Source organism: Glycine soja, chromosome 11, assembly GCF_004193775.1.
Source record: "Glycine soja cultivar W05 chromosome 11, ASM419377v2, whole genome shotgun sequence".
In the NCBI taxonomy this organism is placed as follows: domain Eukaryota; kingdom Viridiplantae; phylum Streptophyta; class Magnoliopsida; order Fabales; family Fabaceae; genus Glycine; species Glycine soja.
Genome location: NC_041012.1, coordinates 30,396,477 through 30,402,476, shown reverse-complemented (window position 1 = coordinate 30,402,476; position 6,000 = coordinate 30,396,477).

Below are 6,000 nucleotides of genomic sequence, written 5' to 3'. Positions count from 1 at the left end.
ATTATGATGATGGCTCAAATTCTCACAAAGGTAAACTTATCACTTCCAAATTGAGCTTTCAAAATTACCATGACATGTAGAGGAAAAACAAGGACTTCAAATCACAAAATGTCAAGAGACTTTTATTTTCAAAACAATTACCCATTTCTTGAACATATCCTATAATTCAAAGAAAAACATGCAAAGTTGTACATGCAAACAAAATTGACCTAAAATATTAAACTAGGAACCCAACAAAATTAACAAATTAACACAACTAACAAAATTAACAAAACCAACAAAACTAGCAAAACCAAATAACACTCCCCCCATACTTAAACAACACATTGTCCTCAATGTAGCACAATTAAAAGGTTAAAAGCAATTAAACCATCAAATAGAATCGGACAAGTGTAATAAAAGCAAAGAAGGAGATAGGAAAAGAAGAACTCCCTAAGTCATGGTGGAGGAAGAGTAGGGAGGATTAAGGAAGTCTCTTCCACCACTACGTCCACTAAAGAAGGGTTTGTGAGGAATGGCTTAAGTCGATGTCCGTTGACCTTGAAGCTCTTGTTTGTGGAGTCGCTTTTGATCTCAACTGTACCATAAGGAAAAACATTAGTAACAACAAAAGGACCAATCCACTTAGACCTCAACTTACCACTCATGAGTCCAAGCCTAGAATTATACAACAACACTTTTTGCCCAACCATGAAGTCCTTCTTAATTATCATGCTATCATGGAACTTCTTGGTCTTTTCTTTGTAGAACTTGGCATTCTCGTAGGCTTCTAGGCGAATCTCATCTAACTCACTCAGTTGCAACTTTCTTTCCTCACCAGCATGATCCATAGAGAAGTTGTAGGTCTTCATTGCCCAGTATGCTTTGTCCTCAATCTCCACTAGAAGATGACATGCCTTTCCAAAGACAACCCGATAAGGAGACATTCCTATGGGTGCTTTGTAGGCAATCTGATGTGCCCAAAGAGCATCATCAAGCCTGGTACTCCAATCTTTCCTGCTTGGCTGCACAATCTTCTCTAAAATTCTCTTGATTTCCCTATTAGAAATTTCTGTCTGTCCATTGGTTTAGGGGTGGTATGGTGTGGATACCCTATGTACAACCCCATACTTTTTAAGCAAGGCATGCATTGATTTGTTGCAACAATGGGTTCCTTGATCACTAACAATTGCTTTAGGTACTCCAAACCTGCAAAACAGATTAGATCTGACAAAATGTGCAACAACCTTAGCATCATTAGTTCTAGTGGGCTTGGCTTCCACCCATTTTGAAACATAATCAACTGCAAAGAGAATGTAAACATAACAAAAAGATACAGGAAAAAGGCCCATGAAATCTATACCCCAGACATCAAACACCTCACAAAATAGCATAGGTTGCTGAGGCATTTGTTGTCGCAATGTAAGTGCACTTCCTGCTCTCTGACACTGCTCACAAGTGCTACAAATCTTCCAAGCATCTTTAAAGATGGTGGGCCAATAAAAGCCACAGTCAAGCACTTTGCGAACTGTCCTTTGAACACCCAGATGACCTCCGGTGCGGAAGAATGACAAAACTGCAGGACTAAGTCAGTCTCATGATCTGGAATGCATCGTCTAATGACCTGATCACTGCACAATTTCCACAAGTAGGGGTCATCCCCAATAAAATGCTTAGCATCACTTTTAATTTTATCTTTTTGAGCTTTAGATGCTAAGGGAGGAAAAACAGAAGCAACTAAATAATTGACAATGTTAGCAAACCAGGGAGTAGAAAGAGAATCAGAAATACTATACAGTATATACAAATGATCATCCGGGAAATCATCCCAAATGGGTGAATCCTCATCAGACACACGTTTGATCCGACTCAAATGATCAGCAACTAAATCTTGTGCTCTGCTCCTATCACGGATCTGCATGTCAAATTCTTGGAGCCAGAGCATCCATCAGATCAATCTAGGCTTTGAATCAGCCTTCTTCAACAAGTACTTTAGAGCTGCATGGTCAGTATAAACAATAATGGGAGTACCAAACAAATAAGAACGAAATTTTTCAAGAGCAAAAACTATGGCTAGTAGCTCTTTCTCAGTAGTAGTATAATTCGCTTGGGTAGCATCTAAAGTCCTAGAAGCATAATATATCACCCTAGGCAATTTATCAATTTTCTGAGCAAGGACAGCCCCCAATGTATAATTTGATGCATCACACATAAGCTCAAAAGGGACTGTCCAGTCGAGTGCCCAAATGATGGGGGTGGTAGTCAGTGCTCTTTTGAGGAAATCAAAAGCCTCTTTGCATTTATCATTAAAGTCAAACTCCACCTCCTTTTGCAACAAGTTGGATAGTGGAAGGGCTACCTTGCTAAAATATCTTATAAAACGCTTGTAGAATCCTGCATGACCAAGAAAAGATCGCATCTCTCGCACGCAAAAGGGGTAAGGCAATTGTGAAATAACAGAAATTTTTGCAGGATCTACTTCAATGCCCTTATTGGGAATAATGTGGCCTAAAACTATACCTTGCTCAACCATAAAATGACATTTTTCAAAATTTAGAAAAAGGTTAGTTTCAATGCATCTATTCAAAACCTTTTCTAGACTATCCAAACAAACATCAAAAGAGGATCCATATACAGTGAAATCATCCATAAACACCTCTATGCAATTTTCTAAAAAATCACTGAAAATACTGATCATGCACCGCTGGAAGGTACCAGGGGCATTGCACAAGCCGAAAGGCATCCTCCTATAGGAAAAAGTGCCGAAGAGGCAGGTGAATGTGGTCTTTTCCTGATCCTCAGGAGCAATAGTGATTTGCATATAACCAGAAAAACCATCAAGGAAACAGTAGTGAGATTTACCTACCAGGCGTTCAAGCATCTAGTCAATGAATGGCAGGGGAAAATGGTCCTTTTTGGTAACCTGGTTCAGCCTCCTATAGTCGATACAGACTCTCCAACTGTTCTGCACCCGAGTAGGAATTAGCTCCTCCTTCTCATTTTTTATGACGGTGAGGCCAGTTTTCTTCGGGACTACCTGAACGGGACTCGCCCATTGGTTGTCAGAGATAGGATAAATGATTCCAGCTTGCAAAAGCTTGGTTACCTTCTTCTTCACTACATCAAGAATCACCGGGTTGAGTCTTCTCTGTGGCTGTCTCATTGGTTTAGCCCCATCCTCTAAATTTATCCGATGCATACATGTGGATGGGCTAATGCCAAGAATGTCCATCAGGGTCTAGCCTATAGCCTTCTTATGCTTCTTGGGAACTGATAACAGCTTCTCCTCTTGCTCATCAACAAGGGAGGCAGATATAATTACTGGAAAACTTTTGTTATCATCCAAGTAAGCATATTTTAAATTTGATGGCAGAGGCTTCAATTCTGGTGTGGGTGGCTGAATAATGGTAGAAAGAGATGGTTTCTCATCCTGTACCTCATAAAGAAAGTCAGAGGTATGTGTACATCCTGAAACATGGTTAATTCTATCTGACTCTAGAAAATCAATCTCAAGAGGTAAAACATCACCAGACATGTAATCAATATCAATTTCAAATTCACTCTCAGCATCAAATTCAGACATATGATCAAGTACAAATTCAGATTCAATGCATGAAGAGTGATAGGCATGCAGATTAGAATGAAGATCAGTCATGTATTCATCGACAATATGGTCAATTATTTCAGCACGAAATACAGAAAGATCTTCAGATGGGTGTTTCATAGCATCAAGAATATTAAAATGAACAGTTATATCACCAAACTCCATAGATAGTGTGCCTGCATATACATCTATCTTAGTTCTAGCAGTTTTCATAAAAGGTCCGCCTAGAATGATGGGAACTGATCCTTGAGAAAATCCCTCCTTCATATTCAAAATATAAAAATCAACAGGGAAAATCAGTTCACCAACTCTAACTAAGACATCCTCTATGAAACCAGTAGGATAGGCAACACTTCTATTAGCTAAATGAATTACCACATCAGTTGTCTGCAAAGGACCAAGAGATAGAGAATTAAAAATAGACAGAGGCATAACACTAACAGAAGCTCCTAAATCTAGCATGGCATTGTCAAACTTATTGTTCCCTATAATACAAGGTATGCTAAGTGTACCTGGATCTTTACATGTTTCAGGGATTTGGGGAACAGATTTACCAATCAATGTGGAGACATTTCTGCCCATGCTAATTCTTTCACTTCCTTTAAGCTTCCGCTTATTAGTGCACAACTCTTTCAAGAATTTAGCATATCTTGGAATTTGCTTTATTGCATCCAGCGAAGGTATGTTTACCTCTACTTTTCTAAATGTTTCCAAGATCTCCTTTTCTGCCTCTTCCTTTTTTTTGTTGGAAATTGCTCTTGGAGGGAATGGAAGTGGGATATGCTGCTTCTGTAAGTCAGAATTACCAGTGGAAGATTCACTTGCATAGAAATTGTTAGGCAACTTACTTTTTAAATTTTTGTCATCCTCTTTTTCTGGAGTAGAGTAAAGTTGGGCAGGTTCATTTGCGGATACTGGTTGAGGTCCTTGACACTGCTTTCCCGACCTCAATGCAATGGCACTCACATTTTTAGGATTCTAGACAGATTGAGAAGGTAATCTGTCAGAATTCTGGGACTGTTGTTGATTTAACTGTGTAGCCAATTGTCCCATTTGATTAGTTAAGCTCTGAATGGAGGCTGTGGTCTCTTGTTGAAACTGCATGTTTTGCATAGTCATTTGCCTCACAAGTTCTTCAAGGGAAGGTTGCGAAGGAGCCTCAAATGTTTGTTATTTCTGGGGCTGTTGTTGTTGCTGCTGGATTGGTGGAGGAACGTATGGTCTACTAGGGCCAGCAACATTCTGAAAATAAGGTTGTTGTTGTTGATGCTTCGGTGAAGGATTCGACCATCTAAGGTTGGGATGATTCCTCCACCCGGGATTGTACCTGTTGCTGGAGAGGTCATAATTGTTCTGTTGTGGCTGATTTTGCTGCTGAGGTTGAGGAGGTCTATCGTAGATGTTTGCAGCATAAGCTTCAGGCTGTTCAATTGCTTCAGATTGCTGCACAGAAGGGCAAAGGTCTGTGTGGTGGTCGGCAGAGGAGCATAAACCACAGAGTCTGGCGACATGTGCAGATTTTTTATTCATGTCCAATTGGGTTACCAGGTTAACCAAGGCATCTAGTTTACCTTCAAGCTTCTTAGTTTCGGATGATGCAGATGAGTTTATGGCTACTTCATGCACTCCTCTAATGACTATAGCATCATTTTTGGCAATAAATTGTTGGGAGTTGGAAGCCATCTTCTCAATTAAATTTCTGGCTTCAGTAGGGGTCATGTCTCCAAGGGCTCCACCACTGGCAGCATCTATCATACTTATCTCCATGTTATTGAGTCCTCCATAAAAATATTGGAGAAGAAGTTGCTCTGAAATCTGGTGGTGAGGGCAACTGGCACATAGTTTTTTAAATCTCTCCTAGTATTCATATAGGCTCTCTCCACTGAGTTTCCTAATGCCTGAAATATCCTTTCTGATGGTTATGGTCCTGGAAGCAGGGAAAATTTTTTCTAAGAATACTCTCTTGAAGTCATCCCAACTCGTGATGGACCTTGGAGCAAGGTAATATAGCCAGTCCTTTGCCACTCCCTCTAAAGAATGAGGAAAAGCCTTTAGAAATATGTGATCCTCCTGGACATCTGGGGGTTTCATGGTAGAGCAGACAATATGGAATTCTTTCAGATGTTTGTGCGAGTCTTCACCTGCAAGGCCATGGAACTTTGGAAGCAAATGGATCAGTCTAGTTTTAAGAACATATGGGACATCCTCATCAGGGTATTGGATGCACAAGCTTTCGTAGGAGAAATCAGGTGCAGCCATTTCCCTTAGAGTCCTCTCACGGGGTGGAGGTTGTGCCATGTTCTCAGAATGTTCAAAATTATAATGCTCAAAATTAGGATGTTCAAAATCACCAATAACAGAATGCGCAGACTCACCAGTAATAGAATGCTCAAGATGCTCAAAAGGTACAAAATGAT